The sequence below is a fragment of the Cornus florida genome, unplaced genomic scaffold (assembly GCF_030987335.1).
Source record: "Cornus florida cultivar Cherokee Brave unplaced genomic scaffold, ASM3098733v1 CherokeeBrave_3.0.0_Hap2_Chr08, whole genome shotgun sequence".
NCBI lineage: Eukaryota > Viridiplantae > Streptophyta > Magnoliopsida > Cornales > Cornaceae > Cornus > Cornus florida.
The window spans coordinates 47652566-47667373 of record NW_026775578.1 but is presented as its reverse complement, the minus strand read 5'-3'; positions in this window follow the sequence as shown (position 1 = coordinate 47667373).

Below are 14808 nucleotides of genomic sequence, written 5' to 3'. Positions count from 1 at the left end.
ATTGAAGCCGGACCTGTAGGCCTTGGCGCTAGACAAACGCACTAAACTGGAGTAACGCCCCTGCATCTGCCTCCCTGCAATGGTGCTGGTGCTAAGGGCATCATTCAAACACTGGACCTCAGCCTCCAGCGACTCCACTTTTGCATCAAAAGTAGCCAAACGCTTCTTATAAACATCCCTAGCTTCATATGCAATTTGTGCATTTGTAATGGCATGGGATGCCTTCTTCCCAGAATTGCTGAGGTCTTTCTCCAACTTCTGAATGGAGAGGGACTGAGCCTCAGTGGTGGCACAAAGAGCCATGGTGTGATACAGGCTTTGCATTATCAGATAGAAACAATAACGATATAAGAAAATTGGCGAGATGATTACGGCAATAGAAGAAGGGGGAGAAGCAAACCTCTATGGCTCGAATGGAGGCAGAAGGGAGTAGCTGCTCTAATCCCATCCTACCAATAATCTCTTCGTCCTTGGGAAGCCACATTCCCCGAGCAACAGCCAGCGCCGCAGATGGATCAGTGATCATAGAATCACCAGTTTAGAGGACTGATTTGTCATCCCTCGAGAAAGAAGGAGTCCAAGGTTCTCCAGCCTTAGCAAGGACGTAAGTTCTGACCTCCTCTTCAGGATTTGTCTCTTCAGCCTTTTTTCCTTTACTTTTTGGGTTGGAATCACTCTTAGATTTCGTGGTTGAAGAAGAAGTTAACCTCGCCTTCTTGTGCAGAGGAATTTCATTAATCTCCTTCTCCTATTCGTTTGAGCGCAATATAGTCAATGGGGCACTTTTTGCAGCCTTTCTCTTTAAGGCTTCAGCCCTTTGTTTTTCTTCCTTAGTCATGAGGAAGCTATCGAAAGATGGAAGTGAGAGGTCCATGAGATTTGCAGCTACGGCTCTGGAAGCAACTGCTTTAAGGTTTGCAGAGGTAAGTAAGTCCTCAACAGAAGGAGGCTTTTTCCAAACCTGCTCTTCAAGGAAGGAAAGCCTCTTCTTGGCAGCAGAGGAAGGGAATGTCACTGAAAAAACACCAAGAAACTCATAAATATACCGAAAGAATAAGACTCAACATGGGAAATAGCCAGAATAATCTTCATGAAGAGAGGGGGGACGTTCTATACCTAACTTCCCGAACTTGTGTGGGATTGGGTGTTTGCTCGATTGAGGTACGGCCCATCTCCCTTTAACAATTATCATCCTCTCTTTCCACTTCTTTTCAGAAGTAGGAAGGTCTGTACATATCCTCTGGTGCAAGGAAGAGGTGAAATAGAAACGACCAGGTTCGGTTCCATGCTTAGAAATAGTGTAAGTGATCAGCAAGTCAGCCAGAGTCAAGACTTTCCAGCCATCGGCGAATGAGGAGTGCTGAGATTATTCGAAGGAAGTTAGGGTTTACTTGTAGAGGGGCAATCCCCAATTTGTTAAAGACTAAATGGTAAAAAAGATGAAAGGGGAATCTAAGAGCGTTGAGATGCCCAACAGAGAGGAATAACTCGTCTTCTCTGACGCCCTCGCCGGCATAAAAATTGGCACCCTTGGGGTATTCTACAATTTTTACCCCCTCGGGAATCTCAAAATCTTCCACTACGGATTCAATGGAAAACTTAATACGACGAACGGATAAAATTGCGTTTCTTTCTTCCTTAGTAAAAAAACTGTCCGACCCAGAGGTGGATGTCTCAGCCTGGATTGGGGAAACATCTGGCTGATTAACCGAGTCATTTGCAGACTTAAGGAAGTTCGAAACCCTAGGAGGAGAAACCCTAATGAGATTAGGGGAAGACGAGGGCGTGGACTCAGAATCTGCAATTTTTATACGTTCAGGAGTAGTCGAAGTACTCATAATGCAAGATTGGAAGAAGGGTAAGAAGAACTAACCTGGAGATATGAGAATGTGAAGAACGCAATGAACAGAACGAGCACACTGAGAACAAAAGCAAGTCTTGAAGAAGTCCTTGAGTTAGAATAACAATAGACACAAATGGAAACGCCTCATGCGAAAGTGGCAACTGCACAACTTCAATTCCCCTTTAATTAGGAGCCGTAACCCAATTAAAGAGGAATTGGGGGTAAAGTGTGAGGGAAAAATCTCCCTCTAATGATAATAATCCACGTCATCATAAATATAAACTTATCCTTGATGAGTTTATGAAGCCCACCACGCTCAAACCCAAATTGAGTTTGAGGCTAGTCCAAGATCACTGTGTCCAATACTATTGTTATTTGACCTTTAGCCCTGTTGAAGCCCGAATCAAGAGATTATTAGCCCAATATGTTAACATCAAACATCCGGCCCGTTATTCAAGCCCAACTGGTTCAAGGTATATTCAGCCCAGTTTTCCAAGATTGAACAAATCCTATTGGTAGAAGTATTTATCATAAAAGAGAATTCTTTGATAGGAGGTTCTATACATGGCAAGTTCTACGTAAGAAATATTATATAATAGAAAGAACTCTATTTGTAAAGAAAGTCATATATGGGAAGAATTGGAGGACAAGCAATGCGAGTCCTACCTTAATTCTACCAATTTTTGTGTATAAATAGAGGCCCAGACCTCCAATAAAAGATTTAAGCAATTCTACGCTTCTCTATACACTGTTCTTATTTATTTTTACTGTTGTTGAGTGTGTTGTATTATTTTTCTCAATCGTTATTGGTTGAGCGAAATTTTGCACCTACAAACACGGAATACAAAATTGAATTTAAAAAGAAATAAATAATATAGCTGAAAAGAAATCTAATTACAAAATCCTCAAAGGTTATTATTGTAAAACCAAAAATCCAAAACCTCAATTTATTTACAACTCAGGAATCTATCTCATGGACCCCTAATAAAATCCCAAACCAAAGAGAAAAGAACTGAAACAAGTCAAAAGCTAAATAAATAAACTAATCCTATATAATCGGAGGAGTGAATGTCTGTATCTGCTCTGCACGTCCAAGCTCTAACCTTAGAACTGATGAACACCTAAAAAATAAGGGAGTGGGTCAGGCCCATATGCAAGTCCTGATCTACTACGATCCAAATAGGAATCCGATACGTAGATACATCCTAAATAGACTCAACAATATCTAGAGTAGTCCATATATGTATATAATACATACTATAGGACGCTCATTAGTCCAATAGGTCTGTTTCAGCCTGAGTAGAGATACCATGTAAATCGCACATTACGTGGTCATGTGTACCTAGACCTACCAGGGAACAGCAACTACTGTCCAGCTATCCATCCTAGGTGATATATGCACCCTAACCATGGTCCTGAGACTTAAGCTCATACCATGGCACCATAATATAGATATATAAAATCTGTTCCAGATGTGTCATTCAAAAGGTTTATTGACCTGACACCTAATTATAAGCAGGACTTAACTTGTATAGTTAATCCATCTTATTTCCATGTAGGTAGGACTTAGTATTAGACTAATCCGTCTCTAAAATAGGTAGGTCTCATTGTTTTGAACTGAGCCGTCCCTGACATGCCACTGTCCTATACCGGTGCATAACCATCCATATAAGTAGGACTTAACTTTTTATAGTTAATCAAACTCACTCCAAGTTAGGTAGGATTTAGTGTTTTACTAATCCATCCCTAGTATGCCACCGTCCCATACCAGTGCATACAAACCTCCACATAACATACTTGTTAAGATAGTAATTGTTATTTATCAACCATTAGCCATTAGCCAGGATATGCATAATATAGTTTAATACACATATGATATTAGACAGTCATCACAGACCCTAAATATCATATTCCATATGTCCAAATTTGCTACCATGAGTCACAGTGTTTACATCTTCTATAAAATGCATATATTGATGCAATTAACCTAACATACACATTAATTCTATACCAAACCAAGTATAGATGATCTCTCTGATTTACTACACTGGTAAACCTGATTATATACAATTTAAACAGTGATAAATTATGTAACATAGAACCATCAAGTTTCAGTGGATAAATTAAATATCCCAAAACAGTGTGCATTATACCTTTGTTCCTTAACTGCCACTTGGTCCAATCCTTAGTCCAATTATGAATTAATCTTTTTCCATCACAATATAGGTCTATTACAGTCCCTAGCACCACTTAGAACAATTTAAACGAAGTGTAGATACACTGAATAGCCCAAACAACCCCTATGGATAAAAAACTAGACCATTTAAGTGAGAGCAGGCTCTTTTAAAAATTGGGGCCTGCTCTAATTCACCTAGAGCAGGCTTTAGGTCCTTAAGAGCTAGCTCCATTACACCTAGAGCCGGCTCTACCTCAATGGGAGCGGGCTTTAATGGTTTTGGGAGCCTGCTCTCCCTTCCATGGCAGCCGTCTTCCGTTTTCACCTTGTCTCCTTCAACTCCGGTGATTTCCAAGCCTCTGTAATGTGTTTCAATTCTTGTTCTAGTGTTCATTTAGCATTCCAGATTAACTAGTAGGCAACCACATGAATCATTGATCTCAAATAAGCAAGAATTAAACTTGTTTATAGAAGGAGACAACTAACTGAAATTTAAGGAATTTTGGTATATCAGTTTTATTGAACGAGATTACTTATCACTTTAAGCATGCATAACAAATTGTTTAAGCATTCATTAAACTCCTGGAGTCCATCTAAGCATGCACAGATCGCAAGATTAAGGGAAAGAGAAGAACAGAAACTTGCCTTTGAGTTTCAGTTTGAAACTCTAAACTGTCGTCTCTGAATTTTTCGACTAGATTCCTGACTGTTGTTCCCCTCTATTGCTCTTGGTTTCACCTACAAACAACCTCTCCTTCCTCCTTCTTGGTCCAACCTTGGTCTAGACCAAAACCTAGCCCTCCTCTCTTTATCTTTCTCTGTTTCTCTCAGTACCTCTCTGTATCTTTGTTCTACAGAATTTACGTTTATTTTTCTAAAACCCTAGACCACAGTACAACGTATATTTATAGGTGAAAACCACAACCCTAGTTCATGTGCAATTAGAGACTAAACCCTAAGTCCAAGCCTAGTTGGCCCATGAAACTATACGTGAATTATAAGCCAAAGTTATAACTGTAATCCCTAAGTTACGATAGACAAAATAAATCACCATTAAATCAAATATCACAACTAAATAATATAACAGACGTAATAATACAAATAATTCAAATAAAATAATTAATTCAAATTAAATTATAATCACTTAAGGTACCACAATATAATTTAAATTAAACAAATAATCCAATAAAATGACACATAATTAAGTAAAATGCAATCAAATAATAAATTTAATTCCAGAAATATCCTTTTAAAATTTAGGGATATTACAGCTACCTTAAAGGAAAAAAAAAACAAAAAGAAAAGGAAACTAAAATGTACCAAACTACAAATAATATGACCAAAAAGAACTACCGTAAATATACCTATATATATTCTATATAATACTATAACTATATATATATATATATATATATATATATATATATATATATATATAAATTTGACTTAGAGTTATTATTAATATTAATTACTAACGATAGTTAATAAATATAATAATCCTATATACATATATACCCATGTATATATGTATCACTATCTATGGGTGATTAGTTGTTCCCATTAAACCTTCTATCCAAGTAGTCCATGAGACCCAAACGGTTGGTCCATTACTACTGTCCATCTCCATACTCCTTAAAACATAAAATAAAATAAAATAATTAAAATCATTCAACCCTAACACAAAATTACTATTAAACAACACATCATCAAAGCAAGTTAATTACTGAATTAATTAAGACAAAAGATTTAAGTACACAATTTATTTAAACCATTAAGCAATTAGCCAAGTAATCAAATAAACTCCTAGCCACATAAGCACACAGCCACATAATCAATTAAAAATGCACAAGAAATAAAAATTAAATTTCAATTACATCCTTTTGAAAATTAGGGGTATTACATTCTTCTCCCCTAACAAAAGGAATTCCGTCATCATAATTTACGAAATTCTGAATTCTTTTCGTTGAAATTCATTTCCGTTCCATTGTGGACGTTGCCCCTATGTATGGGCTCCACTGAATCCCAACTCCTCATGGAAAAATTTATGGTTTCTATATTTAAGAAACACAAAAATATACTACACGTTAGTTGTATTTAACAACAACTCATCCGTACCCAATATTTATACCAGGGTACAAATCTATATTCCTCCAAATTCCATAACATAGATTTGTAAAACTTCTATGCACCCAACGCTAATGTTTTGGTAACGCTAAATTATAGGCTACTACCTCAATTTATAAACACAATCCGTGAAAAGTCAATTTAATATACAAAACCGACCTTTCTCCAAAAATCTCCTTGCTTCCAATAGGGAAGACATCACAAGGAAACCACTTCCAAATAGGAAACTCTAGGGTACGAGTTCAACTATTTACAAAATCCTATTGCCGCCTCCAAACCACCCGCAATCCATTACAAAGGAGAGTATTTCTCTCCGATGTATCCTTAAATGAAGTCAATGTTTGATTGTACAACCCTTACTTTCATTTAAAACCAACAAATGAGAGGTCTGCACTATAATATACAAAACCTCAAACGTTGTCACACCAACCTCATTATGCCAACTATATGACAGACAAATACTCCGAAAGGTGAAGTAAACACTTCTAATTATCCATGAAATCCTTAGATATATGCCCTAAGCATATCCCCATGATCAAATTTAATTTCTCAATCAAATCCCTCGTCTAGAGGTATAAAGCAAAGTTGTTACTCCAATATCTTCAGAATTTTTTTCTAAATATCACTTTTCATCCATAATAACAGATATCCACATGCTATAACGTACTCTATTATCAGTTCCACGTAGAACTGATATAAACTTCCAAAGTGTACACTACTCAAACAATGTCTATAAGAGAACCTGCTCCATCTAGCATTCCTTAAAAATTCCAAATCAATGTCGATAATTCCTACCGACCTTCCAGTCCTGGTTAGTCCTACTCCCAATTTGAAATAGGAAGTGGCAAAAATCTCTAATTTTATCCGATTATCATTTTTCCACTTTTCTACTAGGTGTTACTCTTATAGATAGTTATGTACATTAGATAGTTATAGATAGTTATGTCCCTATCCGTACCGGCTCACCAAAACTAACATTAGATGTCTTGATGTAACCTATAACCATCTCAGTGCACTGTAAAATTATGTATTTTATATTTTAGGCACTCTGACCTTTGTAATATCAGTTACAGAATCTACTAAACCTCCTCCAGTACCTTAAACTCTACCTGAGTAAGATAACACCGCCTCCAGGTCAGCTTTGACATTCTAAGTTAACCTCTTCAATTACCCTGGTAATAGTAAGTGTCATTGTTACACATGCTATAAATTCAACTGAGTTCTCAACAACTACCCGAAGGTTTAATTACCATATCTATTGTTAAGACCATCCACTTCCATATTTACTTCCACTAGACGGAAGTTAATGCAACGTGTGAAACACCACGTCTATCCAACTAAGCCGTCTCGTGATCCATTCTATTCGTATGAATTGATGTCTTACCAGTTCAAAATAGACTAAATTAAGCTGATGTAATTTATCAGTCAACCGATATTCCAACCAGAATCTTTACCCTTGTGTAAAGTCAGCAATCTCTCAACTAAATCCGTGGAAAAATACTCTGTCATTTCCTCTTCAGTATAGGAAATGGCTTCAAAGATCTAGTGATCTCTGATGGTCTATCTCGATTATCTAATTAATATTAGAATTAAAGACAAAATCACTTTGTCTATCCTCTTACCAGTCCTCCAAACATCTGCTTCATACCGTGAAATATCGTGTTTCCACCAGGATGAACAAAACTAAGAGTCGTGAAACTTAGTCTTTGCATTCTCCTTCCAATTTGTCTACAGAAAGTACCGTTAGTCTGGTACCACCAGCTTTTATCTGCACCCATTGTTTAAATTGGAGCATCATCAAAAGCTAACACTGCCACTGAATCCATGCACCACTAATCTGTGATAAACTTACCGATATGGAAAAGTCACTCGGTAATTCCATTTATCAAAAGTCAACTAGCTATAACCTTTCCACACACACCATGCACCTTTTCTTTATTATATAGGTGATAACTCAATCCTTGCATTCTCCTTCCAATTTGTCTACAGAAAGTACTGTTAGTCTGGTATCATCAGCTTTTATCTGCACCCATTGTTTAAATTAGAGCATCATCAAAAGCTAACACTGCCATTGAATCCATGCACCACTAATCCATGATAAACTTACCGATATGGAAAAGTCACTCGGTAATTCCATTTATCAAAAGTCAACTAGCTATAACCTTTCCACACATACCGTGCACCTTTTCTTAATTATATAGGTGATCGGTCTCCCATCCTGTTTTGACACACCCTGCTTCTTTAATACAAGTTAGTGTCAATCAGACTTCTTATCTAACTTCAAATGAATATTGAACTTTTTCATCCTCCAAACAAGTCATCAATTTCCTAGCAACAAATAATTGTCGCGAAATATGACCTTAAAAAGAATTCCATATATTATACAGTGTAGAGACTTTGTTTCCTCCTCCATGTGCAACACTGGCAACTCCTCCTAATGACACACCCCCATGAATAAGATTCTTGATTAAGAATAGACTGATGAAGATTTATTCAATTAGTTATCCTTACGTGGCATCATTCCAATAGGTACTTAAACTAGTTCGAAATCCTCCTTCTGACTTGGTGACAACTTCTGGAATTTCCAAGAAGATATTTTGTAACTTCGACACCGCTGATAAACTATCGTGGCGTTACAGTGGTCTTTATTTACCACAACCGCACGAATACCGAAATACAACAACCACCATTATCATGGCATTGTAATATTATACGAATCTATACACAGCATAAAGTATAACAAACTAATCATTCCAGATTATTTGACTTGTATTGATGGTTTAACTATCCCATCCTAGATAGCCTACCATAATGACGTATGTTCAGGTCCAATCGATTGGTTAGATTTATGTGTATCTACCCAATCCTCTGACCTCATGCTCATAATTCTAGCATAAATAGCGCTATTACTCTATGTTATTGAAAAACAGTAGTCGACTAATCACACACTTGTGTCCCCAACTAAACCACGTACCAAATCTCAAATAATTAACGAAAATAAAACACGTATAACATACTCAATAAAATAAAATACAATCCTACTTAAAACATCATTCTTTCTAGAAAAGAAAGTCTCCTTTTGGAATCAACCTTACCAGATTGGTTCACCATTTCCTTTTGTAATTTCGTAGGTAACCATCCAACCTTGAAACATAATCTTTAAACATAGCTTAAAACTAACATCCGTTTGCCTAAGCAAATACCAAAAGCTTAACCCTCATCTTCCTTATACATGGAATGCAAATCATCTAACGTGGCTTTATAAAGCAACTTAGAACGTCACAACCTAATCCCCATACTCTCCGGAACATGATATAAAATCATTACTTCGTTCTGATAAGAACTTCATCAGATCCCCAAACTCCAGAAGAGTATTTCTTACATATCTCTTTTAGAGATGATAATACAGTTTAACTATAGGTAGATTGATTAATACCAACTCTACTAATATCATTTGCTATATTACTAGCAAATAAGATCACCCTCGCGCGATCCTTCATCTTTAAGATTTAGTACCCCCTTCCTTAGATACACTAAAATCTCCTCCATTAGGATCCTCTTCGGACCCTACTCCTCGCTTATCTCCTTTTTGAGACCAACTCAAGTCGTGTGGGCCCCGATATGCAGTGTCCTAACACATACACCTAATTTCTTCCTTGGCTTATACTTTAAAGTAGCGCCAACCAGAACTTAAACCTTTAAATCCTAATTCTGCCTTCAGGCAAAGAATCGATAACGTACTCCTTTACTCTTTTGGGTCTTTATCACTTTTGCCTTAGACCCCATCTTTTTCCTAGTGCTAGCCATTATGTGATTACAAAATATAATTGACATAAACTCCTCCTAACGAACTGTAAAAAGAGTACAACGAATCCTAATATGGGCTCCAAGTTTTAAGAGACGCAACGCGAAAGTCATATAACGAAAGACACTCCTAAGGACACTTGAACCTGTAGCGCTCTGATACCAACTGTGATACCCCCGGATTTCCGGATGTGGGTTGGCCAGGCCCACGCCTGAACACCCATGGATATAAAAAACAAATGGTAATAATCGAACACAGAATACAAATATGATAAATATGAATAAATAAAATTGCTGAAAGAAAACTAAAACGATAATCCATTAATGAAATTCTCAGAATAAATTTGTATAAATAAGAAAATATTTTGGTGCATCCAATTCTCCATTACTAATACAACTCGGGAATCCATACTATGTGGACCCCTAGAAAATCCCAATTGAACAAGTGACTACATTAGAACACTGAAACATAAAGAAAACTTCTATGTAAATAATCCAGAAAAGTGAAGTAGACGATCCCTGCTCAGCACGAATAATCCCTATTCCTGACGAATACCTGAAAAATAATGGTGGGTCTGGCCCACAAATAAGTCTTACTCTACTACAGTCCAAGCAGAGACCCGATACACAGATACATCCTAAATAGCCTCAACAATAGCTATATAGTCCATAACTACATATATATATATATATATATATATATAAGGTGGGCCGCTCGTGAACGCCAAAATGATGTAGTGAATGTGCGGTTCAAGTAAAGCCTTTCAGGTCAAATTTAAATTTATAAAAACCACTACCAATACTACTACTAACGTAGCAAGAGTGAGTAGGGATAGTCCCAAGGGATTATGATGATCGAGAAATGTCGTGGAATCATAATTAAGGCTAGTAGGTCGAGTGATCAAATAATTGGTTGGTTGGTTGATTAAAGAGCAACTAAATTAAACTAAATAATAGCAAAAGAGTGCAATTAAGAGTAAGTAAGAGAGAGAGAGAGAGAGATCTTGGGGTTTAGAGATCACCACCAAGTAATGCATTTCAATATCATTGACAAGTGATTAATGAGGGCAAATGGTGTGTTGCAATATTGGTGTGTGTGTGTTTGGTTGATTCAACAAGCAAGGATGACTAGTTAAGCATGTATTGTCTAAACATCATGTGAGAGGCACAATATATCTAAGCAATGAAGCATATATTGTCTAAATAACATGTGAAAGGCACAATAAATCAAAAAAGTCATTAATCCTTTCATTAAACTCACAATCTAGATACAACACAAGAATAGAGACATATGCTAATTGCATTCAAAAGCTTGGATCATTAAACAACAAGCATAGATTGTCCTCCCATTTAACACTACACTACAACTACACTACATTTACACTACTAGCATGAAAATAAACTAAGGGAGATGCACAATCCATCAAGAGATAACCATAAACCATCAAGAGAATCACAAAAGCATTCTTTTAAGCACAATGTTTTGACAATCTCCAAATCTATAGCATCAATACACATAGACATGCATCAATAACACAAAATCTAGAGACAAGCACATGAACATTTATTCTAGCATACATAGACATATGGATAGAATGAAATGATCAATTGGAAGCATTAAACCACATAAATCATTGAATAAACAAGATCTATATATATCAAAGTGTCAAAACATCAATTACAATACTAATCCCTCAATAATACACAAGATTAAGATATATAAAGCATGCTTGTGGCTAACTCTATCCCTAAGAGGATATCTAGCCACTCATGGTAATGATGCTCCAATCCTCAAGGGCTAACTCCATGGTTGAAATCTGCTCCTAGGTGATGAAGAACTCCAATGGTGTCTCTAACCTTTTCCTCCTCTAAGCTTCCTCTCCAAGAGATGATATAAAAAATATGTTGGCTCTCTCTTGTAAAAGCAATCCTTATCCTTATATAGGTAGGTCAAAATGACACCCAAAATGAGCTGGGGTCGTGCACACAATATTCCCTAATGATTGGATAAAGGACAACTTTCAATGAGATGGAATTTTAACTTTTTCGCACTGGAGGAAGTTCGATCGATTGAACCTTGAACTTTGATCGATCGAAAGTAAGTAAGATCGATCGAACTTAGGCTGGATCGATCCAACTGGCTGAGCTTTTTGGAAAAAGACAAATTCGAGATATTTATGGGAAAAGGACAAAAGTGGTTAGTGAGTGGTACAGCTGTGGATATGATTAATCATTTGAATAAGGACAAAAGTGTTCTATCGATCGAAGGATGGTGTTGGATCGATCGAACTTTTGGAACTTTATGCTTTTGGGTCAAGGCTTGGATCTATCTTGAAGTGCTGAGATCAATTATTGTTCGATCGATCGAACCTTGAACTTGGATTGATCAAACTTTGTGCTTACCACCTTTGGCTTCATTTGCTTCCTTCTTTCTCCATTTTGCTCTTTTCTTTGTTTAATCCCAGAATTGCTTCAATTAAGCTCTTATTTGGCTAAGTTAGCTTATTTTCAGGATAAGTGCCTGAAAAAGGAAATAATACGAAATCAGTCTAAAACGGTAAAGTAAGATAGATAACGGTACTAGAATGCCTAAGCTTAAGGGGTTTAAATACGCACTTTTCAGTGCTCATCACACCCCCAAACTTAAATATTGCTAGTCCCTAGCAATGAACTAGAAAGTAAAGGAATGAAATAAATAACTATACAAGTATGAATCTAGAAAACAATAAATGGATAACGCCACTTTCGTAGGGAACATGATTGCACTTAGCACATGCAACAAGCCTTTTAAACCCCTAGGTTATCCCTAGTGGACGAGTGAAGTCTCGTGAGGGTTTCCAGAAATGGTACCCACAAACATTAAGCTCATTCTTTCAAAAGAGGTACCAATATTGCAAACAAGCATTGGGAGAAATTACCTCAAGTATGCAATTTTCCAACCATTTCTTAGCAATCTCCTAAAATTTCAACATCAAGCAAGTAAGTATGGTTCTCCACACATCAAGAAAATGATCATGCAAATCAAAACAACTCTAGAATCTTTTAAGTGGACCGGTATCAAATGTGTTGCTATCTAAGCCAACTAAAGAATTAATCACGTCCTTACCCTCAAACTAGCACACAAATCTAGTACCAATCATCAAGACAAAAAGTGGACCTTTTATTAAAACTTTATTCATCTAGGTGCGCTTATTCTTTTCACTTGATTATTTTATTTATTTTTTATTTTTTTTATTGAGGATCAAAGATGGAAGTATAGTGCAATGTGTTGATCTATTAAGCTTTCTAGTGATTCATGTGGTCGAGTGTTAGGTCAATGACTCCCAAACCAGACGGCTTTAAGGCATTAGGCATTCAAATACCCCTACGGACTTACAAACTCAAATTAACTAGGCTACAAATTAAGACAACAACTATCTAGTCATTTCCTACTTCTCACCTTTTGGGAAAAGTCCTCACTTTTTTATTACTTTTGCAACCTCTTTTATTTATTTATTTATTTTTGAATTCAATTATTAACCTAGAGTTTGGGCCCTCCACCTTTCGGCGCGAGAAGTTCAGTGCTTGATGAGGCTAGAATCCCAGCTACTTAGTGAAAAGGGGTTGTTATCCACCTTTATCAAGAATGAAAGCTTTCAATGCACTTCTAGCTCAATTAGGATATAACCAATTCAATAATTAACAAAGCATGTACCCCACAAATGAATGCTAGTGTGCACTGGTGCTAGTGTAGAATCTTAGAATGAATCTCAAAACAATCACAAAATCAAGATAATGTGAACCACAAGTGCAAGCATGATATCAATTTTTTGAAAAAATTACTCCTAAATGGCATTCATAAGGCATACAAGGAGTATTGGACTCTCAAGTCAAACAATTTTAAAATTTTAAGCAATATAATCCTCAAAAGATCAAAATCATAGCTAGATATGGACCAATCATAGAAATATACCTCAAATACACAAGTCATGCTAAAAATTTGAATTTAAAACTAACACTGTAAAACACCATTCCCCCCAAACTTAAATTGCACAATGTCCTCAATGTGCAAAGAGAACAAAGGAAAGAGTATACCAGTGTAACTAAGCAAGAATGATCGGGACTGAAGTATCCAAAGTGGGTGGCATTGCCCCCCCCAAACTTGGGATGAACTGTGGTCCTGAAAATTGTCACTTGGATAAACTTATCAGATAACAAAATGGGATAATCAGTGCACAGTGGACATGCAAGTGTAAATGGGATAAACAGATAAATAAATGAGAGAGGTATAAGGGTGGTCTTGGAAATTGTGTAGCACTCTCTCACTGAAGTCATCGTGATGCACCTGATGGAGTCAAACATAAAGATATGAGAATACAATCATATGACATCCATAGCAAAAATAGATATATATATATAAAATGGATAAAGTGCACGTACAACAAAAATATTAAAGCCAACAGACCGGCTGTATAAATAATACAGTGACAATAGTAAAGTATCAAAAGGAGAGAGGGATCACAAGATAGAAAAGACTGGGAGCTCAGGAAGATGAGGTAGGACGGGCAGGTCTGGCTCCGCGGATGTCTCTGGATAAATCTTTGAATATGGTCGCGACATCCGTGTGGAAGGCAGCAAACTCAGCTCTGTGGGCAGTAAGGTCAACTTGGATGGTAACAACAGCATCCTCAAGCGTCTGCAGACGTACTCCAAAGCCGGGGGTCATATCTGGAGTCTCACGCATAGATGAATCAGAAGAAAGCTCATGAGTCTGCTCCTGCTCATGAATGGGCGACCTGGCTGGAGAGTCCTGCTATGCATCATCTGCAGGGCACTCTAAGTCTATGTCTAAATACTCAGCAACTGGATCGACTGGTGCGTC